The following is a 16,011-nucleotide window of genomic DNA, read 5'->3' as shown; positions in this document are numbered from 1 at the left end:
TGATAAAGTGCTTGAAGCAGACCAACGTGCTCTTGCTGACAGTATGTTAGCCATTAGACCAGCTAATCTTTCTAATCCAAAACACAGATTTGGTGTGGATTTAGAAAACCAAAGTTTCCAACAGAAATTCATTTATCATCAGCACTGTCTGATTTTGTGTGCATTGATTCCTGGTTCTTATTTTAAATTTTGAAGTTAGATTCAGAATTCATGGTGGAAGATGTTAAACAGTGGCCAAATTATATTTCATATCAGACTTCAAAAACTAATTTGAAAGGAATAAATGTAGTAAACGATTGTGCTGAGCGAGGAATAAAGCTGACCATTGACTCTTTAATATCAGCCCAAACAGAAAATCATTACCATGCATTATAAGTAGTTGAGCATGATCGAAAACAACTCCCAAATCTTCCCAAAATGAGGAAAATTGATTGAAAATTAACTTTTAAACCGAACTTTAATATTTAACAAAGTAATATTATGGAATATACTGTAAATTTGCTTCAATAAATCAAATAATTCTTTCAGTAATTAAATAAATCTAAAAAATTGCTTAAATTGTTATTTTTCTGAGTTTTCGTAACTTTCAATTGTCAGGTGGCACACATAGATATTGTTCAAAGTGGGAAAAATTTCACACAAATTATTAATTTCGTATGTAGAATAAAAATAGCTTAGGGACAAAGCATTTGTAAACGAAAAAAAAATTGATGGGGCGTATGATGCACCCTAATAATATATATATATATATATATATATATATATATATATATATATATATATATATATATATATATATATATATATATATATATATATATATATATATATATATTATTTATTTTTTCCTAACGAATTTTTAAGGCATTTTTCTACACCTGGTAAAGATGGCTAAAAGATGGACAAATGCTCACTGAAATTTAAAAAACAAAATATGTTTTTGCTGCCAGTTTAAATTTCTACAAAAAACTGAAATGGAATGAGTAAAGGGGGGGGGGGTAAATATAATGCTTCAAAGTTAGCAGAAAAACCTTTTAAATGCTTACCCCGCAATATGGGAACCTATGCAGAGAAGACAGTTTTACAGAGATTTATTTCCACCATTTATGAATAATATTGTTTCTTCAGGAATCTCGTTAAATATCGCCAACCTGATACGGGATTGGACATCCACATTTCTGTTTTAGTAATATATCGTCATGTTAACGACAGAAACGTAAAGATAAATCAAAACGTAGTCATCTATGAATCACGTTACTTCCGTTCATATTGAAATTAATATTTATTACACACAAAAAATGGGAAACCTCTTTTTGGAAGCAAAAAGGGAGGTGCACACAGAGACGCTACACAAAGTCTACATACGAAATTTCAACTTTCTACGTTATGCAATTTTTAAGTCATGCGAGACACATGTGCACATTCATACCCCATGAGAAAACTGGTGCTGATTAACTCAGGAAAAGTAAAAATGGATATTTCGGGCGTCTGTATGTTCGTAGGTACATACACACTATAAAAGTGTTGGGACACTTTATACTTTTGATTATTTCAAGAGAATTAAGAGATTAATTTTTCTGTAAATTTTTCACACAAAAAGTATGCTCCGGCTGTCATTTTCCAATTAAAAGTAAAACCCATGCATTTAGGGGACCAGCAACAAATTAAGAAAACAACAAAAGATTCTTGATCATCCTTCATCGTAAATAGCTGGGAATAAGCTATCAATTTCAGAAATAAGTTTACGAAATTTGCAGAATTTATTTTTATATTTTCGTAGCAGAATCACTTATATTCACGAAGATAAGCATTTCTTTCAAAGCTAAATTTTATTTGAAAGGTTTTGGCTCATAATACGCAGAGTTTTCCGTCTCCCCTTACCTTTCATAATATTTGACAGCATACAAAAGAAACATAAAACTAAAATTTGAAGCTAAGATTTTGAAAAATTGATGAAATATGAACGTTTAAATCAATTAATTTTTCCCTACATATGCGCAACTTGTAGCCTTCATAATTTAAAACCCAAGTAGGTCCCCCCCAATTCAGTGAAAAATTTCAATTCAATGCCTTATGAATTTGAAAGATATCAGCGATTTAATAAACCAAATTCCATTTTTTTTTCTTTTTTCATTTTGCTTTGTTTTGCATAGGTGACGAATCGTGAGAGATCGTTCGCAAATAACGTTTTTACAATGAATCACATTGAACGATTGCAGGCAATTGTTGCAAATTGGCGTACGACTCCTTACGAGTCGTCGCCTATCCAAGAATCATTAAAATTTGGGACATTAGACAGTTGATATGTTTAATGTTTTACGATATTGAACTGGAATTTTTTTATAAGTTGGAGGACTTACTTGGTTTTTAAATCATGAAGGTTATAATTTGATATTTGTCGCAAATGCGCAATGAAAATTAACTGCATTAAACGTTTATATTTCTTCAAATGTTCAATATTTTAACTTCTAATTTTAGTTTTATGCTTCTTTTGTATGCTATCAAATATTCTGAAAATTTGGTAAGAGGTAACTGAAAACTCTGCGTATTATGAGCCAAAACCCTTTAAATAAACTTTGTATTTTTGTAAGAAATGCTCATAATCTTCGTGAATATAAGTGATACTGTCACGAAAATATAAAATAAATTCTACAATGTTCGTAAACTTAATTCTGAAATTTATTCTCAGCTATATTTACGATGAAGGATAGTAAAAAAAAACTTTTGTTGTTTCCTTAATTAGTCGCTGCTCCCCTAAATGCATGGGTGATTTACTTTTTATAAGAAAATGACAGCTGGAGCATACTTTTTATGTGACAAAAGTTACAGAACAATTGGCCTCTGATTTCTCGAGAAATCTTTAAAAATGTTAATTTTTGGAAGTTTTCCAATCCTTTTGCTGATATAGTGTGTGCAGGCTAATTTGACACTACTGTGAAGGCTACGCAGATCCTAGGTTTACCCCAACTATAGTCAACATTCATCCGGGGGGTGAAAATAGCGGAAATTTACGCAGAAATTAAAAGTAAAAATTTTTCCTGATTGCAATATCTTTTTACCCTCTTTACTTTTCTACTTATAAAGTAGTAAAAATGGCATATTTAAATCTTTCGGTCTAGCGTCGTTTATAATGTGCAAGGAAAATTCGGTTATTTTTAAGACTTTCAAAAAAAAAAATCCTGCGTCTAACACGTCATAGTTTATTGCTACTTTCCGCTCGTTTTGTCAGAATAAAGCAATTCAGCAGAAAGTAATACGAGCTCAATCGCTGACGAATTCCTAGCCAAGTATTTAAAGTAATTTATGCGTAATTTGCATTATTTTGTAATTTTTTTTTTAATTTTAAATTCTAATAAAAAAAAAAGAAATTGCGTGACAAGAACTGTTGAATGAGTTTTCCTTTTGAAACCAATTACTGTCTTGTTTTCTCACTTCAATCCAAACAATAGAATATTGTTCAGTTATGAACACCAATTTCGCCATAAACGGCTCAACAAACAGTCCAATATCACAATGGGTAGAGATAAAAGGTTTTCTTACAATGACTTCTGATTGACATTCGAGCACCGGTTCTCCTTAATTGAAGAAAAATCTGATTCTCTTTTAAAGCATATAAGTTACCTAAAAGTTGTGTGGCATGCTATGTTTTTCAGTTCCAGTTCATTGAAGCCGGCGTTTCTCAACCTTTTCTGATTCGTAAACCGGTGAAAGTTTGAGAAAAAAATCGTGGGTGGATGCTTTTTTTCCCCTCTCTCTTTAAAAGAAGGAAGGGGAGGGGGGATACATTTTTCAGGTGTTAAAGAACTGCTTCATTTTTCAATGATAATATTTATTATAGTTAACTTAAGATAAAATTTAAAAGTAATTTTTGTAGAATTTTCCAGAAAAATTACAGAAAATTCTAAGTCATTGAAAAATTAATGTAAATCAACGTCGTATATAGTGTTATTTATTATTTTAACTGTTTAATTTCATTAACAAATGTGATTATTTTAAAATATTCTTTTAGTATCTTTTAAAAAGCAGACAGATAAGTATCTCCGAGGACCGGTCAAATTTTTCCTCTAACCAGTACCGATACGTCGGGCAAACATCAACATCAGTACTTTTAGCCATCAATAAATTCTCTGGCTTTGAATGCTTATCATATCCTGAAAATTTACCATTGGATAAGATCGCTCATGGCAGAGTCACTAATTGAATCAGTGGTTGGAAGTAGCGCGCTACAAGTAGCTACGCTACTGTAGTAGTTCAATTCTTTAGTATGTAGTGTAGCGCAATACTTTTTAAAAAAAAAGGTACAGTAGCAAGTAGTTCGCTATAAAAAAAAGTAGTTTGTAGCGATTTCTAGAAACTACTTTTGAACAAAATTTTAAAAAAAAACAAGAAAAAAAAAAGAAAAAACACACGCTTTTTCAAACGAATCTGACTGGTGCTACCAGATTCGTAAAACTGAAAAATACGAGCTGTTTGACGTAGGGATGCGTTCCAAAACTCTAGGTTGATATTTCGAGTTGTGGAAAAGGGTATCTATACGAATTTTTATAAACATAACGATTAGTTTAAACTCTTGAAAACACCCCCCAAATTGTTTTAGCTCATTTCTTAACTTCACATTATCGAATTTAAACATAGAGAATTGAAATTTTACTGTATTTAAAAAAGCTGTGTTATTGAATAAAAATACGGTTAGAATGCAAAAATGTCTATGTAAAATTTAAATCAAATTATGACTGGATCTCTCTCAATTTCAAGCAGTCGAGTTACACTTCTTGAATGAAATCTTTACTGTTAGAAAAGGATTAAAAATTTGAAGGTTGAGTTCTTTCCACTTTTAATAGAGAGAATATTTGTACAAATCGTAAAAATTGTTTGGATTGACGAATTGGCTCAGTAAAAGAAAAAAAGAATAAATAATTTATAGTAATATTCCATGTCAAATGAGCCACTATATCAATGTAAACAATTTTTTGAGTTTTTTCATTCCATCCTCAAACGATGTGTATGTGCATGTTTTTTATTTATTTTTTAAAAAGTAGTGAAGTAGCGGCTACATTTCAAAAGTAGTTTGTAGTTGCTACATTTTGAAAAAAGTAGTTGTAGTTAACTACATTTGTATTAAAGTAGTTGTAGTTCGCTACAAAAAAGATGTAGTTTTTCTAACCACTGAATTGAATCCATGTAACATCACATTGCAGAAACGAAGCAAAAAAAAAAAAGACTACAGCTTTAACTTCTTAATTAGAGGGAAACAGAATGTCTGCATTAAATCACGCCACTTTGGAAAGTCGCTGCCATACATTATACACATCATTACTAAGAACAATACCATTCGAAACACCGACACACAGTTCTAAATAGAACTGTAATAAATTCTCCAATTAGGCTGAGGATGAAAGGAATCCCTTAAGAATAAATTTATACGTTAAGGAGTCCAATGTAATGAGGCTATTGGAAGATCTGAAAAACATTTCCTTTCTACTAACAACAGAAAATGTAGAATATAAACTAGTTTAATGCAAGATACGAGGGATCTCCAGGGGAAAGAATCAATCAAGGAAATTTTGATTTTCCGTTTTATTTTAATACCCCCCCCCCTTTTTTTAAGTGAATTTATCTATGACAAATTTTGATTGCCTAATAAGTCAAGAAACTATTTCTTTTTCGGGATACCCTAGTAAAACATAACTTTTTTTTTTCTCTTAGTAGCGAGAAATTAGAAAAATAAATTATAAGTAAAAATAAACTTTCGATCTGCTCGGAGAAGCAAGTACGAAACTGCAAGATGGCCGTAGCCTGGGGGTAGTATTAGGGGGCTATGCCCTACCTTTTGTGACTGATACCCTAGTTTTAAAGTCAAACATAAAAATATGAAAACTTCATGGGGAAAGTCCCCAAAAATCTGAAATTGTATTTTACTTTTAAAAATTTCTGGAGGAGAGTATCGACTTCCCCTAACGTCATGAAATGTGCCCCAAAGATGACAATCGCACATTTAGGGTTTACATTTCGAAAAAAAATTCTCTAGGAAAGCCTCCAAACTTCGCCTTTCTCAATCATCAATAAAAGTGGTCTGAAATTGTCTTTTCAGAACTTAAATTTCGAAAAATTTTGAGAAAATGTTCCGAATCACATTAATTCTCCTAACGTCATCAAAGACGGCCTAGAATTGTTTTTAGTGCTGCGATTCGAAAAATCTCCCGGTGGAGGACCTCTGAACTTCTTTTCCCTAAAAATCATCAAACATCGTGCAGAATTGGGTTTTTGGAAATTTAGTTTCAGAAAATTTCCGGGGAAAAATCACTGAACGAATTCTATCCCTTCCCTTAACATTACTAAATATGGCCTGCAAATGCGTTTTTAACACTTATGTTTCAAGACATTACAGAGGAAAGCTTCCAAACCTCCCCTCTCACTAAAAGGACCATCTAAAAAAATTGCATTTCTGGAACTTCTATTAGTGGAATACAATATTGTGTTCTAGAACTGCAGTTCCGAAAATTTTCGGGGAAACTACCCCTTTCCAAAAATAATTTTATATGTATTAAACTGCATTTTTAAACCTTCAATTTCGAATCGTTTCTAGGGAAATTCCGTGAATCTAAGCATTTCATGTAACATTACCAAAAATGGTCTACAACCGCGTTGTTAAGACTTTTTTCCCGAAAATTTTTTGGTATTAATCTCCTTCCTCTAACACCACCCAATATCGTTTGAACTTGCATTTTTAGAGTTGAAAATGTCGATTATTTTCTGAGGGAAAGCTCCCGTTCTCATGTTCTGTGCGAATATATTACTTCTCTACTTCTAAGTTCATACACTTAATTTAGAGATGCCCCACTTCCCAAAATACAATGAAGGCCTCCAAAAACAAGAGGCATCCCCAAAAAGTGAAAAATACCCGACAACATCCCTCCCTCCTAAAAATTTCAATGCCGCAGTCTGCACCACGATCCCTCCTCGGTTGGTATCCCTCAAGGCTAATTATTATCTTTCTCTGCAAATAACGTGACTCATTTTTCTAACCCTGTGATGGTATTGGGCCATGACTGAGATGTGAAAAATTCCTCCGAATAATATTTATCAGTGACTTGCTAGGGCCCTGAACTGCATTCTGTGGACGTGATAACTGGACTGTTGGTATATTGCATGTAGTTCTGCCTTAGCACTGGTTAAGGGCAGTAACTTACTGCTTAATCGATCTTGACTGGTTCAAATAATTGACACTCTCTGAAAATAAACCGAAGCTGTTATTCATATTTCATTTGAAGACTAAGTTCCCACAATAACTTGTTTCATTTTCTTCCGTGCATTGAAACATAATTAAGGATTAAACAAAAGATTGCTAAACCTAAGATTATTCATTCCTGCTAGCTACTATTAGACTATTAGCAGAAGGGGGGGGGGTCTCCTATGGTGAACGGAGCAGAATAGTCCCAACGTAGTTTATGTTTGTCATAAAAAGCGACCAAAATGGATACCCAATCTAAGGTGTGAGGCACCGTGCTGATGGATGGATGGCATCTGGATTGTATGATGTCTAAACAGTCCCCTCCGAGGAACCGGGCAAAACCTCGTTGTAATTTGCCTTGCACTCGTACAGGGTGGTTGTGCAGGTGTTGACCTTTTACCACCGCCCAATTCCCAGCTCTTTTGGAGCTGGATACTGACTTGTAGGAGAGAACCATCAACTTTGCTGCTGGAGGAGGGGAGGGTGCAGGTCTGCAACCCACCGACTGGTGAGGGGGCATATCTGCAACCCACCGACACTGCAGTAGCGGGGGGCAGAGGGTACTCATTTATGTACAAAAATGCAACAGGCGCAGGCAGGTGAGGGGAGGCTGTTACAGAAGGCGAAAGCCACTAGGCCAGCCATTCCTGAGAAGGTAGGAGGAACCAAACGTCATCAATCGGAGATTTCAACTCCTTCCCATGTACAAACTGCTGCATCTTAGAGTAAGGACTGGTCAACCACAGTCCTATGCTCAAGCAGTGAGTATGTTTAAGATGGCTGTTGTGAGAGAAACCTTCCTGTCGGGGAGGTTATCCCACAATGACATTGAACATATGCAGCTTGTCTTTCTAAGGAGGACAGACATGATTCTCTCTGAGGATCACATGCCAGAAATGCAATAGGATTCTTAACAAAAATAGTATTTGGAAGGCTTTTGGTCTTCTTATTCGACTTTACACCTTAAAGGGGCACCTTGCTATTATGGGTGTGAGTAATGATTCAATTTGCAGAGGCGACCTCTTTTAAGGAGGAAACTATTACTCACACCCTGTGTGATTATGAAGTGTTTTCTGCCTATAGGTTTGAACATCTTGGTCATCACTTGCTTGAAACCATGTGAGATTCATGATATTCCTATTAGGTTTTTGCTGAATTCTGCTTCAGCTACCGGTCTGTTTTAAGATTTCTGTTTTCGGACTAGTACAATAGACCTCTGGTTGCAGTGCTTGGTTCGGTTGAGTCCCCCCCCCCCCCCCACCCTTCATTCATTTCATTTCATTAGCAGAGGGAAACTGACACACACTTGATAATTTTTCGCGCTGACCCAAGACCAGAGCTCTGCTGATCAACTCGGAAGTAGCCGTTAACCTGAGTTCTCTTACTTCGCCTCCTTGATGATAGAGCAAGAGTGCAATAGGAACCTCCATGAAGAGAGTAACACTCACAAAAGATAATTCCCAATAAGGCATGGATGGTATCATTTCCAGGGACAATATAATAACTATTCACTGAACTCGACCTCTCCCTGCAATATAGTGCAATGTTTTTGTTGAAATTTTTAAGATGGAATTTAAGATTTATTATTCGGGAAATTTTTCGCAATTAAAGAAATTTTATAGACACTGAAATTAAGTTGAGGTGTCACCCACCCGGAAGAGGGAGGAGGGGGACCGCTCCCTCTCAAGAAAAGTTTTTTGACCTAGCAATTTTTTTTTCTCTCTCAAGTTACAGCTTTGAAAAACTGAAAGCACAGTACTTGATCAACATCCATACACATTAAAGGGGAGCAAATTAACTTTTTTCATTTTTTTAAAAATGGGATTTGTAAGTAATCTCAGTTTAGAAATGGAAACTATTGGATAATTTGATTTTCAAATTGAACTTCTGTCGTTGTATACATGTAAGGTTTACAATAAAATACAACGCAAAAATTTCACAAAAAGGAATTAATATTTCAATCTCTGTTTAGGGGTTTTTCTCCCATCCCATGAGGCGGGGATTTGAAAAAAAAAAAATAAAATAAAAAAGCCGGAGTCAGAGTGGGACGTTTCAAAATCCAGGAGTAGGAGTCGGTCATTTGTTTTCCGACTCTGCAACCCTGCTTAAAACATCAACAGAAAGAGAACAAACAAACTAACCAACCTTACTTTTTTTTAAATTCGTATTCCAAGGTTCTCGGAGGAGGTTGCATGCTTTTGTAACTCTCCCACGTGCATTACAGAAAGAGTCTTGTGAAGGCAGGGGCGTAGCTAAGAGGGGGGGGTTTGGGGACAACCCCCCCCCCCCCCCCCGAAACGTTAGTCTCACAAAAAAAAAAGAAAACGAAGAGAAAGAAAAAAAAAAAGAAGAAAAAGAAAAAAAAAATCAAAAACGACTTTTTTCTAAGTAACAAAGGTCAAAAATTCACTTTACTCCCCCCCCCCCCCCCCAATGCCATTGAAAATCTGCTCCATGTGTGACCCTCAAGCATAAAGACGCCTTCTCTGCTGCGACAACTTTTTGATAATTGAGTGAAATTTGACACTTCGCTTTAGAAATGAGATTGATTTGTTAAATCCACGTATATGCAGCCTTCCTTTGTCATAGATTCTGCAAATTGTTAAATATGTTTAATTTTATGAGCCGCGCAGTGGGAATATTGCATACAGTCAAATCTGTATATTTCGAATTTCACATTAAAGAAAAAATCGAGATAAAGAGGTTTCGAGATACGGGGGCTTTAAGAAACTTTTTATAGAAATTTGAAATATGATGGTGAAAATTTGAAATCGATACTAAACACAATTTTGGCTCTTAATTAAAATTCCTCTTTATTGGTTTTGTTAGGTATTTATTCTATTATTACATTATTAAGTGCTTTATTGCGAGTTTAAGGAATCATTTTGACGGTAAAAGAAACTTTAAGCATATCTTTTTCAAGAAAAAGTCTTTTATTGCTTTTTGGTCCCTGATTTTTTTTTTTTTTTTTTTTTTTTTTTGGATTCATTATTTATCCTTTTGAGGTTAGCAATTGCTGCAAATCTAACTTGGCCAGTATTCTACGATTTTCCTTTTTTCATCACTTGAACTTTATACTTTCTTTTCCATCCAATCATTTCGCTTTTCTAAGGAATCACAATTTTAAGAAAGAGAGCAACCACAGAACAGTACTAATTCAGACAACAGAGCGAAATGGCTTTTAACTTGAATGACCTTTAACCATGAACTTGAAATGTTCATTTTACATGTCAAACCAGTGAATTTCACCCCTTTACTCTTCTTCCAAGAAAGTGCGCGAAACGACTGTCCTTTGGTTAATCTTCCTGGAAAGCCTACTCGTAACTCGTGGAACGCATTTCTCCCTTTTTCCACTGCCTCCTCAGCTCTTGAAGACAATTCCTCTCTTTCTGAGTTGAAGAAAATATTTTTGTTTGTTGCTTTAAAAATCATTAGGCTTCGAATCCAAAAATGATAGCATAATCGGAATTCGAGACGATAGAGGTTTTTGTTAGTCTGGTCTCGTGTGTGTCATAGGTCATAGTCAAAACGACCTTTGCTAACCAGAGTATCCATTGCAATCACATTGATTCTTCAGCCAGTATTTACTGCGTATTCTTTTGGAAACGTACAGTCTGTTTAAAGTAGTACATTCTAAGTGAAAGTTGTTGCATAATGAAACGAACAAGACCGATAACAAGCTTTTTTCAACTCAAAGAAAAAAATTAAAATGACGAAAAGGATTGCTCTAAAAAGAGAAAGTTAACGTCGTCTGAAGAAAACGAAGTACAGTCTGCAAAAGCAGCATTAATCCCATCGGACCCTTCTGAAGGTAATTTTATTTTGATTCAAAAGAAAAACTGCATAGCATTACATGAATAAAATGTTTAAAAACGAAATGAATCTAGATTATTTCTATTAGCTTGGTTTGCATTAAAAAGTAGAAAATAAAAATGACTTCTGTTTATAATACTCGAAAATTGCTGTTGCTCTCAAATAGATATTATGTAAATTCTAAAGACTTGAGATGAGAACAGATGGTATGCATTTGAGCGAATAACTTTCTACCGCCTATATTTCTTCCCTAACTTTTTTTTATTAAAATTTTATTACCTGCTTTAGAATTAGCATAAATATAAATACATAAAATGCAACATATAAATATAACGATATGAAAAGCAATTTCATTTTTTGCGGGTTATAATTCAAGAAGTCTTTTTTTATTCTTTTTCATACTTTTAGTGCAAACCAAGTTAGTAAAAATAGTCTTTATAGTCTGACCACCGATGAGATTGAAAGTCAAACATCCAGTTTACAGGCGGAAATGGAAGTATCTATTAGCTTTCAGGGATGCCAGCTTTTGTAGATGTGTGTTAGCCTCTAAATTAAGCAGTCACAATGAAATGAACGGAACACGCTCATCAGATATTTGATTTCCCCCTGATTTGGATAGACTGGTTTTGACAAGACCGTTGCTAGAAAATTTCACTTTAAATAAAATGGAGGGAAAATAAAAAAAACAGTATATATATATATATATATATATATATATATATATATATATATATATATATATATATATAATATATATATATATATATATATAATAAAATAAGATGTTTGTGTGTGTGTGTGGCGCGCATCCCAGGAAAACGGTAAGGCCTAGAAAGATGAAATTTGGTATACAGGTGTAGTTTTTTGCTGAAGTTGTGCACCTCGGGCTTCAATTTTTGATATTTTTATTAGAAAAAAAGTTATTTAATGTTTTATGTGTTTTTTTGCACTTTTTAGTTCTTTTTACCTCACAGACCCTGAACCAATCGCACCACACAAATATTTTTTGTACTATAGTGTAGGAAATTTCATTTTAAATATGATAAATGAAAAAAATTTGAAGACAGAGCAATTTTTGTATTTTTTACGAATTTTTGAAAAAACCTTTAATTTACAGCTTTTCATGGGTTTTATTTTTTTCTAATATCATCCTGCGGGAAGTATCAAAGCCTTATTTCTAAAATTTAAGTTGATAATAGTAAAAACATTTCGCCCTCTTCAGAAGAAAAAAGTTCTTAAAAATGAGCAATAGTTTTTTTTTTACAATTTTTTTTATGCTGAACACATTATGTCTTTCCACGCATCGGTCGAAAAAAGGTTCTACATTCCTTTATGCCTCTGACGTCACTACTTGGATTTCGATTCGATATTTACGACAGAATCTTAATCGCAAACAATGTAAATCTTTTTTTTTTTTACTATATAGCTTACTTCTACATTTTATGACGTGATGACGTAATTCAATAAAAGCAGCGAGATTTTTTTTTCTTTGTCAAACGATACTTTTTGCACACTACGGAGAATTTTGAAGATAACTTTTTATTTTTTTGCTCTACTTAAATAAAAAAGCGGTTTTTTTGAGTGATCTTTGTTTTTATTAGGAAATAGGCGGGGATGTTAAAATAAATAGAGATGGATAAGAAAATTTGGAGATGGATCGTAAAGATAGATAGCCGCCGAAGGCGGCACTCTTGGCGTAAAAATGGCACAAAAAAAAGATTGAGATGGATTGATTAATAATGCTGCCAAATTTATTTAAACAGCCGCCGAAGGCGGCAAACTTAAATTAAAAAGGTAAATGACAAGGTAAATGAGCCGTAGGTGGCTGCTTGCACAGAAACGCGAATGGCGTAAGGAGGCGAACCAGCTGGTCGCCGCAGGCGGCTAGTATATATATGAAAGTAACCCCCCCCCCCCCCCGAAAGTCGGGTCTAGCTACGCCTCTGTGTGAAGGAGGGGGTCAGTCTTCTCCCTGATGATTAGTCCTTGTTTCACGTTATTTCTTTGGTATCAATTGGTATTTGATTTTTCCCTTTTTCAAATTTTGATTTCTTTTTCATTTGTCAATTTCTCAATAAGTTGTTTATTTTCGATGTTTTTTTATATTTCAGTTTCTTGATAATTTATGTTTTTCCTGAAGTTTTTTTTTTTTTTTTTTTTTTGTACTGTTTTTGTTACTAGCAGCTTAGAGCTGATGCCACAGTACATATCACCTTTTTTTTTTTACGTTGTTAAATTCTTTCACTTTTTTTTTTTTTGAAATGTATCACTTGTATTATAGTATGCGTATATAGGTACACTCCCTGTCAAATATACATATATATTGGAGAATGTGGGGCAAAGTGAAATGGTGAAATATTTTTTTTGCTTTTAGCGCTACCTGTCAAGTAACATTTTAACTGTGTAGGAACACTTGCGGTCTATTTCACAGGGTTCATACACTTTTGGTTAAAAAAAGTTCCCTGACTTTTCCAGGTTTTCCAGGTTGTTTTTTAGAAAATTCCAGGTTACTCGCTTCATTAAAAATTTAAGTTTAAATAGTAATATTTTCAAAATAATTAAATTTTTTTAAAGTAGCAATGCAGAAGAACTGAAACTTCTCCCCTTAGATTAAAAAAAAAAAAAAAAAAAAAAAAAATTAGATTTTTTTCCTTTGTTTTCTCTGTTAAAATTTTAAGTTTTTTTTAAACATTTTGTTCAAAATTGTTTTAATTTGTTTACTATTTGTTGAAAACAGAGTACTTTCAACTTATTTTAGGGTTTTTTTGATGTCACGCGTAATATTATAGCGTTTTGCTGTAGTCCTGCAGCAACCTTTTAGCATCCGCTTTTGGTTTACAATACTTTTTATTTTCTTATAAGTAGGTTACACAAAACATATTGAGCAAAATGCAAAGCTAAATTTTAGTATAAATATGGTTAACTTGTTGCATCAATTGGCATACCATGTAATGCATAGTAACAAAAATCAACATCCGCCGATCATAGGCCAATGCCAATAATCTTTTTTTTTTTTTTCACATATTAAATGATGCTTACATTAAAATTTCAAATTTTCTTTTCCAGAAAGTATTAGTTAATTTTCAAAAATTCACAACTTTTTGCACATTTTAATGTTATTTTCAATGTTACTCATTGATATAAACATCCAATTCTGTTTCTGGAAGTTTAAGTCTATTTCCATTGTGCAAACGATCAAATATGGCGACAAAGTGAAAAATTTAAAATAATATGTAGATTTTTGGATTTGTAGTATAAAAGTAGTAATAAATAATTAATAATCCTTAAAAGGATACAATAAAAGCAAAATAGTCAGTATTTAGCACATAAGAGTCTAAATCAATTAAAACAAAAAAATGTTATGAAGATTAAATTTTGCATTTTTCCAGAAAATAATTACAAATTATCCGGAAAAAAAAGGCACAATTTGTGTTGTTTTCAATAGTTTGCATTGCAATTAACATCCAATGCCGTTTTCGGGAATTAGGCACTTAAAAAGTCTTGTGTACTTCCATCTTGGGAATGACCAAATATGGCGGCTATGCCCAAAAATAAGAAATAACTTTTTTAATTTGTCGCATGAAGACAATTAAAAAATAATTAATCTTCATGAAACTACAATTCATTGAAAAGTTTTTATCACATTCGCGTCCGAGGCAGTGAGGATAAGATTAAGTTTTAAGAACAAAATTTATTTCTCAAGAAAATTATTTTAAATAATAATACAAAAACGATTTGCAGACCATTTTTTGTTGTTTTCATCAGTTTTCAATTAAAGAAAACATCCAATTCTGCTTTGTTTTTAGAAACTTAGGCATTTTAGGATCGTATCTACATCCATCTTGTGAATGACCAAAGATGGCGACTGCGTTTCACACGTAGCTGAAATGATTTTCCGATCAAAAAAAAAAAAAAAAAACTATTTTCCCCGATCGATCCTCCCATCTACAGGTTGTGCTTCCGAAGCAGTAAATTGTCTTCTCTCCTTTTGAGTTTGTACATAATTGCTGTTCACCTTATTTTTTTTCCCTTGGGAACTACTGAGAGCCAAAAATGGCGGCTGCTGAAGATTTTTTGGGTCGCCACTTTTTTCATTGCTTTAAAATTGTTACAATTTTTTTTAAATGCATCGATAAAAATGAAGATTAGATCTCATAAAACCAAATTCCCTGGGAAAAAATTGGGAAAAGAAAAATTTTGGGGACACATTTGGAAAATTCCCTGACATTTTTGACTATGTCATTTTCCATGATAATTCCAAGTTTTCCCGGAGCGTACGAACCCTGAACCGAATAGAATGTTGTGGCAACCCATCTAAAACTTTAGGCAGTAGAAAGAAATGCGTTCCCCTCACTGACTCCATGCAAGAAAATCTTCGATCTTTTGGCGCATTTTTCGTTGTGAAAAAAAAAAAACGTTCATTTCTCGATCGCAGTTTTTAAGTGCCAGCGTCGGTTTAGATAAAAATTTACAATTTTTTTCGTGAAATCACAATAAAAACGAAGACTAGATCTCATGGTAGTTAATTCCTAGGGAAAAAAATGGAAAAAAAATTTTTGGAGGACAAAATTTGAAAACTCCCTGACTTTTTTGACAGTGTCATTTTCCCTGACAATTCCCGGTTTTCCCGGAGCGTACGAACCCTGTTTCAGTCTAGAAAAAATTACCTCCGAAAATCAAAGAATATGATAATACAAGCAATTTTCAAAATTTGATACTCATATTGTAATATTTTGTTTTAAATCAAAAATTATTTTTGATATTATAAAATGATAAAGTTCTTGTGATTAACATTTTAAATATTAATTGAGATCTACTAATATTCAGTGCAGTATTTATTCGTTTAATATTATGCTTATTCCTATTTTAAATGTTTTCTACAGTTAATCAAGTGCATGTGGGGCAAAATGAAATAGTCCATTTTATTTACTTTTTCAACCTTTCATCAAACCACTTACATATTCATT

The 16,011-nt window shown here is 33.2% G+C and overlaps 1 protein-coding gene across 1 annotated transcript in view; it reads left to right on the top strand.

Moving 5' to 3' along the window:
• The window catches only part of LOC129216027 (uncharacterized), a 39,570-nt gene that overhangs the window by 15,422 nt on the left and 8,137 nt on the right, over positions 1-16,011 (top strand). The gene's annotated exons all lie outside the window — the stretch shown is intronic.

Source organism: Uloborus diversus, chromosome 2, assembly GCF_026930045.1.
Source record: "Uloborus diversus isolate 005 chromosome 2, Udiv.v.3.1, whole genome shotgun sequence".
NCBI classification, from domain to species: Eukaryota; Metazoa; Arthropoda; class Arachnida; order Araneae; family Uloboridae; genus Uloborus; species Uloborus diversus.
This window is presented reverse-complemented; position numbering and strand designations above follow the sequence as displayed.